Here is a 17205-nt window from a genome sequence, read left to right on the forward strand (position 1 = left end):
AACACTTTCCATTTAAAAAGAAAAGCTAAGTCTTGGATACTTGTGTTATTTTTCTTAATCATAGAACTGTCATATATCAGAGAAGTTCAGCATTTAATGTCCTGTTGATTTCAATGTTGTTTTCTTTATTGAATTTTGGAAATACATACAAGCAAATGAACTTTAACTTAACTGTGTACACAGTATATAAATTTTATGTATCTGCAACTACTCTTTACTTTGTGAAGTGATAGTATGATTGGGTTATTGGTGGGAACAGCTTCTCAGCTGGGCTTGACTATTCTATTATTTAGTGTCATATGGTGGACCAGGGTCTTATAAACCTGTATTAAGAGTTTTTGCTTTATGATGGAGCTCACACCAATCTGTGGTGCTGTGACATTATGCAAAAGCAGTTAAGTCAACTTTTAAAGGCCAGTAGAATACTAATTTTCAAAACACAATGGTAAAGTTAGACTGCAATTATTTTAGGAATAATTGAGCTTACTTTAACACTATCTTTAAATCTGTATTTGATTTTATATTTCATTCATCTTATTTTCATTTTCTCTTTAAAGTTATGTCAATTTTGGTGTAATAATCTTGTTCTTATCATAAAATATTGTTTAAAATACTACTAAAATAGATGATTTTTATCATTTATTTCAATTATAAATATACATATTTCAAGACTATTTACATTATATAAAAGTACCCCAAGTGACTTAGTTATTAATTATTTTTTTCAAAGAGTAATATTATTTTAGTGGTATATTTGCATGGGTTTTCATGAAGGTATCTGAGTGAATTCAGTGTCTATGTAGGTCACAGATAAGGGGTCTTTCAGGATCTAGCAACTGTGAACCCCTCATGTTGGTGCTGGGAACACAACCCTGACCCTCTCTGAGAGCACTGAGTGTCCTAAATCACTAAGACATTAATTCGTTGTATGTAGTGTGTTTTGGGGGGGCATTCTAAGTTTGATTAGCAAATATATTTTGTTCCTTTTCAGTAGTTTAATCCATTACTGTAGTACTACCAATGGTTCAGTCTCCTAAGTTCTCCTTTAATCTTGAAATTTTTCTATTTCATTTTCATTAGTGAATAATTACTTATCTTGAGAATAGAAGTATAATATTTGTTGTTAATATTATAAGTCTTAATTATTATTTCCCATTATGTTCTGTTTTTTGTTATTCCGATAAGTGATGCAATTTCCAGTTTTCTTTTTCTATTAATCATGATATATCTTATACTTTTAATTCCTTAAGAATTATTCCTTAATCATTTTTTAAGCACAATAGGGCTAGTAACTTTAAATTTTTCTATCTCATTTTTTATTTCAATGTGTTTCCTATACATTCTCTAAGTTTATGCCCTTCATCAGTTTTGAAAGTCATTTATTTGTAAAGCAGAGATCCTCCAGTCTTTCTCATTTAGTTTTGTGTCTTGTATTTTTTGTGCTTTTGTTTTTGGCAAATTCATTAACTCCCCACACCTTGTAGATTTTACCAATTTTATTTCTCTTAATGTCTAATAAACTACTTGATTCCATGTGTCCATTCTTTAATTCTGATGGTGATTTTTTTTCAAAAAAATGTCATTTCTCTGATAACAACTGGACTAGGCACCCATCTCTGTGTATAGAAGAATATCATTAAAATTCACTTAACCCAGCATGTCTTGCAGGAAAAATTCTAAGACAAATATTTTATGTCTGGATTGCATCCTAATCCCTCAATTATAAGTATTTCCTGGTTACAGGAGATAGCCAGTTCAGGCCTCATTCAGCAGCTGATGGGAACACATGCAGAGACCAAGATCCAAACATTAGGCAGATCTGGCTCAGGAATTTTTGGAAGACTGGCAGGAAGAATTATAGTGCCTGAGAATTAAGAATTAAGAGCCAAGGTCACTACAAGAAAAAGACACAGAATCAACGAACATGGACTCATAAGGACTCATAGAGACAGAACCAACAACCAGGTAACCTTTATGAGACTCATCTATGCCCTGTGAATATATGCTCCAGTTGTATTACTTATTCTTCTTGTGAGACTCCTAACTGTGAAGCAAAAACGGTCTCTGATTCTTCTGCCAGCTTTTGGGACACTTTTCCTTGTGCTGGGTTTGCAATCTGGCCATAATACAAAGGGAGGTGCCTAGTCTTAGAGCAAATTACTATGTCATGTTGGTTGATAGTTATGGGAGACCTGCTCTTTTCTAAAGGGAAGAAAGGGAGTGGACAGAGGAGGGGCCAGAGGGGAGGGACTGAGCAGAGAGGAGGGAAGGGAACCTGGTCAAGGTTTAAAAATATTAATAATAGAAATGATTTTTAAAAAGTAATCTCCTCAAATGTCCTTCAGAAGGACTTGTATCCTCTACCTGCATATTAATACGGATTGATTACTTTTCTGTCTGTATTTCTGTTCAGCAATTTTAATATTGTTTCTTCCAACACTTTAAATGGTTCTGTGTATGTAGTATTTTTGTAATTAAAACATTTTATAAAACATATGCTTTTGATATGTCTCTAGCCATTGCTCCTTCCAGATTTTCACCAATTCCCTACCCACTCTGTCTCTGTCTCTGTCTCTGTCTCTGTCTCTGACTGTCTCTCTCTAAACAAGCAAAAATAAGAAAAAGACCAACAATCAAAACAATGTATGTGATAATTTCTTTTCATTAAATGATGCTGGAATAACTTCATAATGTAGAATCAAATTAGATCTACATTGCTTATTCTGCACAAAAATCAATTCAAAATGTTTCACTAACCATGTATAACTTAAAAAGCCAAAACTGCTAGAAGAAATATAGGGAATTCACTTCTAGTTAGAAGTACAAAGGACTTTTTGAAAAGAAAATACTCCAATTGCCCAGGAAATATTTTCAAGAATCAACAAACCAGAATACATGAAATCTCAACTTCTGCACCAGAAAGAAATTTCCAGTAGAACACAGAGGCAGGTCACAGAGTAGGAGAAAGTCTTTGTCGTGTGCTAATTTAATTTCTAGTAAATTTTGTGTGTACATAATCATTTATTTAAGCAATCAATTTTCAAGTTTTTGGGAATCAGATCCCATTTATATACCTAAAAGGGCTGAGAAGCCAAATGGTGTTTTTATGCAGCAATTTATTACATTTTACAATCAAGTGATAATTTAATAAATTACCAATTTATTTCCAAACAATACAAAAAAATCATGCATTATTTTCTTAAAATAAATGTTTGAAAAATCAGTGTTTTCTGTCAGAATGGCTAAGATAAAAAAAATCAGATGACAGCAGATGCTGGTGAGGATGTGGAAAAAGAGGAACACTCCTCCATTGTTGGTGGGATTGCAAGCTTGTATAACCACTCTGGAAATCAGTCTGGCAGTTGCTCAGAAAATTGGACATAGTTCTACGAGAAGATCCAGCAATACCTCTCCTGAGCATATACCCAGAAGATGTTCCAACTTGTAATAAGGACACATGCTCTACTATGTTCATGGTAGCCTTATTTATAATAGCCAGAAGCTGGAAAGACCCAGATGTCCCTCAACAGAGTAATAGATACAGAAAATGTGGTACATTTACACAATGGAATACTACTCAGCAATTAAAAACAATGAATTTATGAAATTCTTAGGCAAATGGATGGATCTGGAGGATGTCATCCTGAGTAAGGTAACCCAATCACAAAAGAACTCACATGATATGCACTCACTGATAAGTGGATATTAGCCTAGAAACTTAGAATATCCAAGATATAATTTGCAAAACACATGAAACTCAAGAAGACGAAAGATCAAAGTATGGATACTTTGTTCCATCTTAGAATGGGGAATAAAATACCCATGGAAGGAGTTACAGAGACAAAGTTCAAAGCTGAGATGCAAGGAAGGACCATCCACAGACTGCCCCACCTGGGGATCCATCTGATAAACAACCACCAAACCCAGACACTATTGAATATGCCAGAAATATTTTGCTGACAGTACCATGATTTAGCTATCTCTTGTGAGACTATGGCAATGCCTGGCAAATACAGAAGTGGATGCTCACAGTCATCCATTGGATGGAACACAGGGCCCCTAATGAAGGAACTAGGGAAAGTACCCAAGGAGCTAAAGTGGTCTGCAACCCTATAGGAGGAACAACAATATGAACTAACCAGTACCCCCAGAGCTGTGTCTCTAGTTGCATATGTAGCAGAGGATGTCCTTTTTGGCCATCAATGGGAAGAGAGCCATTGGTCTTGTGAAGATCATAGGCCCCATTACAGGGGAATGCCAAAGCCAGGAAGTGGGTATGGGTGGGTTGGGGGCTTTGGGGATAGCATTTGAAATGTAAATGAAGAAAATATCTAATAAAAAAATGCCTTAATAAAAAAAAGACAAAAAAGAAAGAAATGTAAATGAAGAAAATATCTAATTAAAAAAGACAAAAAAGAAAAATCAGTGCTTTGCTCAATGGAAGTGGAATGAGCAAGTGGCTTTTTAACTTTTGCAGCCACTGTTATGTGGAGTTTTAATTTGTTATTTAGCAACAAATGCTTCTCTCCAGTGACAGTATTCATTTATGTTCCCATTTTCAGATGCTGAGTGCTCCCCCACTCCCATCAACACTTGCTGATAATTTGAATCACTAAGCCTATGGATGTATAATGGAATCCCCCTTAACTTGCCTTTCTAAGCTTATCTGAATTTAAGCGTTTTTCATATGTTTATTAGGTCTTAAAGCTTCTGTTTGGCATAATTGCTTATTCAAATTTCCTTCTAAAAACTTAATGGTTCATACAATTTCTTTAAATGGTTTGTAAACTAATCTTTGTCCATAGTAAATGTAGCAAATTCTTTTCAAAATCTGTGACTTAGTATGAATCATTGTCCAGAGTAAATGTTACAACTAGCCTTTTCAAACTATGTAACTCTGTATGAAACATTTTGTTAACATTCTATAACAGTGAAAACTCAATTTTGGAAATAACGTAAATTTTAGAAGAGTTATAATTTTTATGTGTTAAGATATATATATTTGCATGGCATGATGGCACATGCCTTTAATCCCAGCACTCGGGAGGCAGAGGCAGACAGATTTCTGAGATTGAGGCCAGCCTGGTTTACAAAGTGAGTTTCAGGACAGCTAGGACTACACAGAGAAACCCTGTCTCAAAAAAAAAAAAAAAACCAAAAACAAAAAGCAAATATATATTTCTTTGAGAAAGTATGCAACACATTTTGTTCCCATTCATCCTTCTTCATCAATACCATCAGGTGCACAAATCTCCCTTTTCACCCAGGTTTTTCTTTAAAACCCCTTGTTTTCAATATTTGTTGCCCAGATACTCATCAGTGTATGAATAATCAATTTACAATGTGTCACAAGTCTTATAGTAAACTGACTCTCCATCTCCTGGTAGCCATTAGTTGCCAAAAGCTCATTAGGTTAGTTAGGATGTGTACTCCCCACGACCATGTGGCAGATTGTTTAGCATGAGCATATTGTCACTATGACAGTATGTTGATGTGTGCAACTGCACTAGTGTATCCAGGAAACATTGTGTATGGTCACTCACCAAGTTCAGTCCTACTCTCTTCTTCCTCTCTTCCACAATGATCCCAAACCTTAGGGAGAAGAGTGAGAGACAGAACTCCCATTTGCATTATACAGTCTCGTATTCTCCACTTGTTAACTGGTTCTGTGTTTCTGTAATAATTGCCATCTACTGCATAAAGAGACTTCTCTGAAGAGAGTTGAAAGATGCACTCATGTTTCAACAGTAAATCATTAGGAGTCCGTTTAATATTACATCTATTTAGCAGAATAATAATAGTGGGTTCTTCTCTGAGATCTTTAATCTGTCTAATTATAGGTTATTGGCCCAGACCATTAGGTAGTGTATGAACAACCTTGTAGAGTTGGCCTCAAATCCAGTCAGAGAGTGTCTCGTTATTCCTGACCTAATCATTACATTATTGCATCATTGGTCATGTCCTGCCAGGCCAGTCATTATTATAGCTCACAAGGTTCACAGATGGGTACAAAGTGATGATGATGTTTCTCAACATGAAGTATTAAAAGCACCTTCTAGCACTGTGAATACAATATAGTAAGGATGAGGATCCCAGGTCTGCATCAGCTTGTTTCCCCATTTTATAGGTCAACAATGTTTTGTCCTCAGCAACAAGAAATTAGTGTCAAGTTCTGGAGGTTAAGCTTATACAGTGGCAAGAGCCTGTAAGTTTGGGAGAATATGGGACTTTAAAGGTTAATGGCACTAAAATATTTTTTTTTCTTTTTGGATTTTGAGATAGGGTTTCTTTGTGTAGCCCTGACTGTCCTGGAACTCCCTCTGTAGTCCAGACTGGAATGGAACTCAGAGATTCGCCTGCCTCTGCCTCCTGAGTGCTGGGATTAAAGGCTTGCGCCACCACGCCTGGCTAAATAAATCATTTCTAACACTGAACTTTTTATATGACAACTTGTGCTGTTTGCTAAGAGGTTTTATTTATTTCTCTTGTAGGGGAATTAAACTCTATGTATGTTCATACATATACATTATTTTGTATTTCCATAACTTCAAAAGGCCTTTGGAGTTAGTTTTCTCTCCCCATACATCCTTCTATTCAAGTATTCCTACTCTTGCTCTATGCCATGCATCCTAGCTCCTCCTCCATATAACTGCCCTGGCTTGTATCCATACAAATTTTCTGAAATCTAAAAATATTCTAAATAAGTACCTCTAGCTCAAGATTCAAAGCCAGAATCCACAATTGAGAAGATATTCACTGTTTGGGTTACATCACTCAGAATAACAGAATATACCCATATCCATTTATTTCATTAACAATTTTCCATTTTTCACTTGATGGACTTAGCCCAGATCACACATCCAGTGTTCAGATTTAGTCTATTTATCCTATCTTTGGCAAAACCAATGTCTAATCTTCCTCCAGGGCTACTCTACTTATCAACCACAGACACTTACCATGCAATATCTGGTTTTTGCCATAACCAATGTCTAAGTTTCCTTCAGGACCCAACTTACTTATCTCACCAAACACAGAGCCAACCCATTCCACAACCAGCATTTGCACCCAGCCAGATATGTCCCTATACGCCAGGCTTGGACCAGAAGGCCTATTCTGTACATCACTCAGTCCCCTCTGTCACTGGGATTTCATTCTATCCAAGCCATTTCCAACGTCTCAGCATGAGTCATCCTAACAAGCTTTCTTCTGTCCCTTTTTGCTTTGCCCATATAAGACTTAGAACTAATAAAAGATGTCCACATCTCATCACAAATACCCAAAGATTGGGAAAGCATAATCTAGTAGCTGCTCTCAAAAACCTATAGTACTGTAGAAAGTTTGACAATTGAGAACTACCTTAGGTGAACTCTAGGATGCAGAATTTAAGAGTATTCATAAACTTCATAAAATAATTTAAGGAATTTGAAGAATATACAAAGAAACAACTCAATGAACTTATGAAGGAAGAGTTTAAGGGGAGAAAATACCTGAGTGATGCCCAAGGAAACATAAGCATAAAGCTGATGGAAATGACAAGACAACTGAGGACTTGAGAATGGAATTTAGCAAAGGAAAAGATCCACCTACAATAATGAAGATAGAATTGAAAATGTGATAATCTACCTAGAAAAATTCAAAGAAAGGCCTTAGATATAGAGGGAATCACTCAGAAAACACATGGGCAGGACTCAAAAGTAGGCAATACAGAATGAATAACCAACTGATCTGAAACACACACACACACACACACACACACACACACACACACACACACAAAAGTAGCACAGGGAACATCCAATACACAATACCAAAAAAGAACATCCCCATAGCTAATAACAGTTAAGTCACTAAATACACAGAAAAAAAGAAAGTGTGCTAAAGCTACAAGAGAAAAAATGCAAGTCAGATATAAAGAAAAACAGATCAAAAAAACGACTGATTTACTTCTCAGTGGAAGCTTTGAAAGCCTGAAGAGCCAGGAGCAGTGCATTGCAAGTGTGAAAGACCATGAGTGCCAGATGTTCATGTATCCAACAAACTTTCTACCATAATTTAATAGATAGAAAAAAATTTCCGTAATATGAACACCCTGATATTTAATTTCTCCAATGAATAAAACCTGAAGAAAACATAGGAAGCAGTATTTCTAGTTGAAGAGGAATGATTATAGAAGAGAGACTATAAAAACAAACAATAATCCATAATTATTAAAAAAAAACAAAGTATTACTCAAACATAAAACTGCAAAAATCAACAATACAATGATTAAAATTAACATTCTCATTTCAATAAGTTTAAATATCAATGGCCTCAAATAGCCAATCAAAAGATACATGTGACTGAATGTATCAAGAAACCAAATCTGTATGTCATTTGCAAGAAAAACACCTTAGCATTAAAGATAGGATAGCCTCAGAGCAAGAGAATGGAGAATCATGCTTTAATCAAATGGGACCAGTAAGCAAGCAAGAGCCATTATTCTCACATCTGACAAAATAGAGCTTAAACTAAAATTAATCTTATTCTAATCAGTGAAACATTTAACCAAGAGAACATTACTGTCCAAACATATAGGTAACAAATTCTGGGGTACTCAATTTCATAAAATATATACAACTATATTAAAGACAAAAGTTAGCCTTAGTCTATTAATAGTTGGTTATTTCAATATACCACTTTCTCTCATAGATAGTTCATTTGGAAAAAGTAAATATACTGGTACCATATACAGACCATGTAGGTTCTATTTAGGAATATATATATGCATATTCACACATATCCATGCCCACATCCATATAAAACACTTAAATATACACAAATATGTATACAGTAAAATTTATTTTAAAAGGACATGAAGTTTTAAAATGACAAAAATGTGTATTTTGGGGGCTTGGATAGAAGTATAAATGTGTTATTATACTTTCAAAATATGTGCATTATAGAGTTACTTAAAAGTATTTAAGAACAAATTAAGAAATAACAGGCGGGAGAACATGGGAGGGAGGGATTGGAGGGAGGACACGGAAGGGGAAAATGTAATTGTATTTTAAATTGAAAAGTATTATTTAAAGTCAACTTTAAGATATTCCTGAAAATTAGTCTTAAAAAAGAATAATCTAAAATAAGTTGACGAATTTGTGATATAAACATTATTTATAATCTATGCACTAGAATGCAAGCAAATCTCATCTTCTTATATAGCTGATGTTCCTCTGATCAATCCTGGGTACGAACATTCTATTTTTGCATGATCCTGAGAAACACTTGTGCTTGGCTGTGTTTTTCATGCATTCTGAAATTTATGCAATGTGATTGATTGATTGATTGATTGATTTAGAGTACTCACATTTTAAGTGACGAATATATATACTTCTTCCTTTGCCTTCTCTGAACTTACAGAATTGTTTTAGCTGGCATTTCATTCTCTCTCCTAATGCATCAATTATACTCAATTTATAGCTCTTACACTAGAGATTACCACATGTTTTAAGCAAATTAAGTTAAGATAGAAACAGGTCTATTTCACTTTTGATGAAGCTTTTGTTCTTCCTTCCACCAACTGCTAGTGGACATCATCCATCTCAGTTATTCAGGTGTGTGGGACGCCCAACTTGCCAGCAAGTAAGACTCCACAACAGGATCCTTCTGCAACACATTTACTGGGAGAGCATGGACTGCATAGGCGAAAGACAGAGAGCCCCAGAAATGGCGCTGCTTATATAGGCCCAGGAGTGACCTGTCCATACCTGATTGGTTATGCTACCAGTACCTCATTAATATGCATTGGGCCAGGCAGTGACTCGGCAAAAAACTCTTATGCACATGTGCACATTGGTTATTTACCCATATTCATGGGCATCGGCTTAAAGAAACCAGCGCCATCTTGTAATGGCGTTTGCAGCTTCCCACACATGTGCAGAAATCACCAAGTACAGTAAAGTATTTACCAGCATGCAGATGCCTTAAATAGATCAACTCTAAAGAAGGGTGAACTCCATCGCCTTCCTCCCTTTTTTCTTTAGTCCTCCTCTGTATGGGAGTGGTCTGGGCTTCCTAACTCTCACTTGCCCATGTAAAGAAGAAAAGACTTTTATTATATGTTCAATCTGCAGCAATCCATCTTCTATCTTTGGGATTTTGGGGAGAGCTCTATTTTCCTTTTATTCTTGTGTGATTTTTTTTTCAATCCCTTTGCTTGGATTATTTCTGGTACCTGCACATTGTATTTTTATGTCAACTCACCTGACACTACGGACATATTATCTTTGGCCTCTTACAATATATGTTCATGTGGTATCTTTTATCCCTTTCCATTCAGAACACATCTCTTTCTGGATTTGTCCTTTAAGATATTGGTGTCCATCAGATCTGAACGCCTTGCTAATACTATTACTACAGTTACTTCTGTTTCATTCTCCATTTTGTTTTTGCAGGTATTTGTATTTGATATTGTGTCACATTTGTTCAAATATTTGCCTTTTTATTTTTGCTTTGCAATTTTAAATTTTCTGTCCATCTGTCACTCCTTGTTTGTATCTTTGGCTGAATAAAACCCACTGATGAGACACTGAAGCCCTTCTTTTTAAATCCAAAGTGTGGTTTTCATTCTAACTAAAGTGATTCCTTAACGTCCATTTCTTTCTTAACATCCATTAATGCTCTGTTGTTTCCTGCTCGCTACTCTTTCTATTAACACCTTTAACATATGGAAAGCTCTTCTCATGTCTGGTCTGATAATTTCATGTCTGAATCATGCTTTATTTTTCTGATGATGACTTTGCATCTTTGAGTGTATGTTTTTTGTTTGTTCATTTGTTTGTTTTGTTTTTAGCTGTTGTGTGGCTTTATTTTAGGACACAGAAATGACATGTGAGAATGCATGCTTTTTGGCCTAGAATTTGGACAACTCTGATTTATATTTTCTGTCTAAATATCTTAGGCTTTAACTTCTTTTTTTAAATCCTTATTTATTTGGTTTTTTCGATACAGGGTTTCTCTGTGTAGCCCTGGCTGTCCTAGAGCTCACTCTGTAGACCAGGCTGGCCTTGAACTCAGAAATTCACCTGTCTCTGCCTCCCAAGTGCTGGGATTAAAGGTGTGAGCCACCATGCCCGGCTAAATTCTTATTTTATATTCTCTCTTGACTTTCAAGCTTTTCTGTGCCCATTTCTTCTCAGGAAGTCTATTGCTTCCAATATTTTTACTCTAACAGCCTGTTACTCTATGGTAGCCCTACTGGTGTAAGGTGAGGCTCTGGTCTGTCAGTCAGGGCTCCCTAATAGAACAAATAGATATGTATATTAAATTTATAGACTTAATGACCTAAGAATTGATGTTTACATTTTAGAGAAGCAGTGCATGCTCATTCCAAAGATTTGGAAGCTTCCAGAATTAGGGGCCAGCAACACTACAGCCCCAGCCTGGTGATGCATTCCAGATAGCTCCCTGGGGATTGTTATTTCAATGAGACTCTAATTAGAAATGTTGGAGAAGTTGGAGCCTGATATCTTTGTGTTACAGAATGTCCACCAATGTTCTCATTTCGGGGAAATGTCTCTCCCTTTCTCTTTTATTCCATGTGGAACTCTGACTATAGGATGACACTGCTCACATTTATTGCTGTCCCACTTCTCAGAACATTCTAGACACATCTTCACAGACATACCCAGGGGTATGGTTTTGAATCCTAGCCATCACAATCTAGTCATATGAACACAAGAATTCAACCTGGAAAGGAGCTGCTCTTCAGTGAAATATTCCCACAGAAGGACTTGTTCTCTGGTCCAAGCCATCCTCTAGGATGCCATGCAGCCACAATGCCCCTCCCTCCTGCTCCCTTTACTTGCTCTGAGCTTCTGAATTAATCTCCTACAAATACTACCTGATACTTTCTTTAACTTTGTTTAACCCTGTTATAAAATCAGAATATAATTTAGCTACATCTCCCTCCTTTTTCTATGCTGGAGAGATGCTTTTTATGTAAGTTGCATGTTTTCCCTTCTGTCAGACATGAAGGCAACTTTTCCAGATCTATGGCATGAACTCTCTGGTTTACAGGGGACAGACCTATGGAGATTCTGGACCACATGATGGATACAGTCCTAAGAAGATGGTCCTCAACTTAGCTAATACTCAACATTCATGCTACAATTAGACTATAATTATATATATTCATGTCTATAATGAATTGGGTGAGCAGATCTTACTTGCTGAGTCCATTTATTCATTTTTTTCTGTGTTGTTTTGATTTAGGGAATACAACATTCTGACAGGCTCCATAGTAATAACTGATCTTCAGCCTTACCCCCCATTTATAAATTGAAAAAAATGATAAAATTAACTCTCTACTGATCAAAACTGACCTGTTAAATGGTTGTTTAAACTTTTATTTTCAACTAACAGATAAAAAGTTTAGATATCAAAGCATTTCTTTTTTATTTTATTTTATTTTATCTTATCTTATTTTATTTTATGCTTTGAGATTTTATATTTATGTACAAAATGTCTTGATCATATCCACTCTTCTATCCTCTCTCCAACTACCCCAAGACCCTCACCACATTTTTCATACAATTTATGTGCTCCTTTTACTAACTGTAGTTTAGCATGGTTTCACCTAAAAGATGTAATTATATAAATGATTTTTTTATATAGCATCTGACTGAAGTCTTACTATGCTTTCTTTCAAATTAATACATAAAATAATTGTTTGCAAGGTTCATTTTATCTTATTATTCTCCATTAAAGTTATAAGTCAATGAGACTAGACAATTCTTCTCTGGTTAACTAGTGTTGCAAAGATTAAAGAACTGACTACAGAAATATTCAATGAATTAATATAAGTGAGTACATATTTCTGGTCAACATTTTATTTTTCCTTCTATGATAGATTTTACTATAATAGTTTCATACTATCTCAATATTTTATCCTTTTATATAAACTTTAGAAGACATAAAAGTTTATAATTTAGTAGTTTGCAATATATTCTGAAAAAGTAACTTATATTTGCCAGATGCAATTGTTATCTTGGAGAACAACCTGAAAACAAGGCCCTTTGATCCAACTAAGCAAAATGCGTCTGAGCTTCCAGAGCCTGACGGTGCATGCAGGAGGCTGACACATGCATGCACCAGATGGTGTGTGTGTACTGTAGATATCAGCTTAGTGTTTTTATGGGATTCATGATTAAGAGAACAAGTGGATCTCTGATTCTTGTGCCTGCCCTTAGGACTCTTTTCCTCTGCTGCATTGACATGACAAACTTTGATATGACAGTTTTTGCTTCATCTTACATTTTATTTGATCATGTTTGGTACTTATCTCTTGGAAACTTGATGTTTTCTAATGAGCAAAAGGGAGTGAATCAGGAGTGGGCAGAGGGGAGAGGAAATAGGAGTGGATGGAGAGAGAACTATGAGAATATATTAGTTGAGAAAATCTATTTTCAATAAAAGGATAATAATAATAATAATAATAATAATAATAATAATAATAATAATAATAATGCAACCAAGCTGTGTTGAACAAATTATAGCTCAATCACTTATACATGTCAGGAAAAGTTAAAGGAGCTTAGCTTAGTATAAATCTGAATAATTGACTGATTGGGAAAAACTACACACTCTAATTCTTAGTGAACTCTTTCTTTAACCATAATGGGACACTTGATACAGAGGAAGTCACCTGCCAGAGACATCTGAATCAAGGGCTCCACATATTAGCCATGTTCAGCTTCCTCCAGAATCATTGGCCGCAGAGTGTAAAGGGATCTTTAAAAACTCCAACAGTGAAAGTAAATGCCTTACACACTGCCAAAACCTTATCCCCAGTGGGATTTATTTTTAAATTCAAGTCCAATTCAGGTAGGGATATTTTTCAAGTCCTAGCTCAGTTGACTGATAGAAGATGGATTTCTTTTGGCATCTCAATGGCAAAAGAATGTGTTTTCCATAGATTTTTTTTTTATGCAGTACAATATAGAGAATAAAAAAAAAAGTGGCAAACCTAATATGCACATGTTCCCTGCCTTAAAAGTCTTCAGCAGCTCCCTCTATAGGAGCACTTCTTATTGCCTGTCTATAGTTAAATTACCTTCTCTTTCTCTCTCTCTCTCTCTCTCTTTTTTTTTTTTTTTTTGACTCTTAAATTACGCAAGAATAACATTTCTATGCAGTTGCATAGTGATTAAACTCACAGAAAAATTCAGGATTTTCTGGTTTGGTCAAGAATAATACTCAGACATTTACAGAGATAAGGATTCACTATGAATGCTCACCTTGAGGCTTTACTTTATGTTGGGACTCGATCTGGGCTGTTCACTTGATTAGATCTACGTCAACCAAGAGCCACACCTCTGTGTGAACTCAGAGGATACTTCCAAGAAGGATTAGCTGAGGGGCAAGACCTTTCCCTGAGTTGGCAATGCCATCCTTGGCAGCCCATGCTTCCAGAGACACAAGCCCAAAGTCCTGCTGCCTGTCTGCCTGTCCAGTTGGTGTGGGCGTCTGTCCTTTTGCCCCTGCAGCTGAGGCCATTTTTCTACTTCAAGAATCCAGATTCTTTGGCTGTTGGATGTGGTCTAAAGGCTGTTGATGACTCTCCAGGAGTCTTCAGGGCCTTCAGAACCAAGTTGAGATTTCTGGATCATCTCATTTTATATGTAACCAGCTACTGGGTTCTGATCCAAATTGCTTAAATGAATTCTCTGCTGCACACTGAACATCCGTTATTGGTTTTGTTGTTGTTGTTGCAGTTTCCAAGCACATGAAAAAAATGAATTTAATGAAGAAAACATTTCCTTTGGCTCCTGGTTCTGGGAACACAGACCAGGACTATGCATTTTTCCTTATGATTCCATTCACTGTCCTCATGTTTCCTAACACTCTTGTATTAGATGAACTTAAAGGTTGAATCAGAATATCTTATTAAACAACAGATTTTTGTAATCAAATATTTATGGCTCCTTCTTTTTTGTTTTGTTTTATTTTTTGAGACAGAGTCATGCAATGTAGCTCATGCTGTCCTGGCACTTGCTGTGTAGACCAGGTCAGTGGTGGTAATTGATTGATATGTAGCCTGGCTGGCTTTGAACTTATGACATTTTTATGGCCTCATCCTCCCAAGTGCTGGTATTACAGAAATGTTTAAGTACTTTTGAGTTTGCTATAATATTTGTAGACATAATATGGTTTTCTAGATTTCTCTTATATATTTTAAAATGCTTTTCTATCATGTACTCCATTGTAAAGAGGCTTATTCTGTACCTAATATAGGGCTTGTTTGTGTTTATTGTCTTTATAACTATAAGTATCTTCCTTACAACTCTAAAGTTTAATACATAAACATTTATTATAATCAATATCTATGATATTTCTTAAAATTCTCTTTATCATTACTATCACAATTTTTATAATTGTCCTTTATTATTTATTGGTAAAAATTTTAAGATATTTTTCTATATTTTTAGAACATGCTTAGACATGTTTTGATATTTGTTTTTGATACATTTTTCTTCTTTTGTATGAGGGAACTGCCATTTTAAAGAGCTTAATAGTGACATTCATTTTCAACTAGAACCCTTACAATATCCTGTCTCTCCTTAATCTTTGTTCTACTTTTTCCCTCATGGTGTTAGATTCTAGTTAGTACATTGTTCCTTAAATTCCTAAAGCTGTCAAACTCAGTGGAGTCAGAAAATACTCTCATTTCAAATCAAGAAAAATGTAGAAAAAAACATACCTATACTGCATCCCCGATCAACTGGCTGGTGTAATATGCGAGTAGTCACAGGCATTTCAGTGTCTAAGGTTTAAAGGAAAGGATGAGGTTCTACACTTGTTCATGTTTTGAAATCATTCTCATCTTTGCAAACACATGCACTGGCCTCTGTGGGAACTTATGGTGTAAGAATGCTATCTCTAGTGCCACAGATTCTGGTTATTGATCCTGCAACTCTAGAGGAAATTAAGTTAAAACTTACCCTAAGTCATTGTTCTGTCATCTGCTGAGAACCAATACGACGAAATCTATCTGCATTCTAGGCAATGGACCTGGCTTCTGTTTTTCTTGCCTTTTCTAAAGACTTCAAAGATGCCTATGTCTTCTGCCCTGTGATTAAAGGCATTTGATAATATAGGAATTATAGAAATGCTATATCTATATTTGATAATCAGTCTTATACTTATACAACTACCCTAAGCATTTTTTTTCTATTTTGAGACAAAGTTTCACTGTGTAGCTCTGGCTGTCCTGGAGCTCTCTATGTAGACCAGGGTAACATTGAAATCACCCTCAGAGAACTGCAGCCTCAGAACTGTAGGGATTATAGGTATATGTCACCATAACTGAATGCCTGGCTAACATTATTTTCTTTTAAGTTCAACAAAAAATGTTGAGATAAACTGTCTCTGCAAATAGAAATGGGTGAATATCTAGATTCAACTTCCAATTTTCTCTCTGTGTTCTTAATATTTTAAAACTTAAACAAAAAATGTTGAGGAAAGACTAAACTAATATTTCTGGACCTGTATATATCCATTTGGATCCTTAGAGGAAAAAAAATTCACAAAGACATCAATATCCCAACTCACCTATAACTCATATATCTCCCTAGACTGATAAATCAGGGTGTTTTATTCAAACTTTATATTACACAGACTATAGATTATATAATGATATAACTATATTTCCCCATATTAATTTTAATGGAATTGCCCTCCAAATCTGCTTTCTGTATACAACACACATATTTTGTCTATAATAAGGTTGCTGTTAAAGTCTAATGACGTGGAGCTCATACTAGCTTCTCTTGACTCCTTCCTTTAATATGCAAATCTTCTAACTTAAATGAGAGTTTAATAATTTCAATGTATTCATTAACATACTGCATTTTGTTCAGAAACTGAGACATATGAATTGGTAACATAAAGATTGTGGGAGGTCTTTATTTCTAGTTCTGATTTTCACGTCTGCTCTGATGTCTTGCTGGTTTGAAGAGAAGGAATCAGCCTGGACGCCATCAGAGAAAGTCGACTGTAGAGGCTTACCCTTTGTCTCCCATTAACATTTACTGAGCTTAGTGGCATGGGCTAGATTCCTTAAATAAGGGGATGGTTATGAATTCAAGAGCGATTTAGCTCCATTGTGAAAGAATGTCTCTGATATCTGCTCATACTGATAAAAATGTTTTTCTGCCCATTTCTCTC

This window comes from Mus musculus, chromosome 3, assembly GCF_000001635.26.
Source record: "Mus musculus strain C57BL/6J chromosome 3, GRCm38.p6 C57BL/6J".
In the NCBI taxonomy this organism is placed as follows: domain Eukaryota; kingdom Metazoa; phylum Chordata; class Mammalia; order Rodentia; family Muridae; genus Mus; species Mus musculus.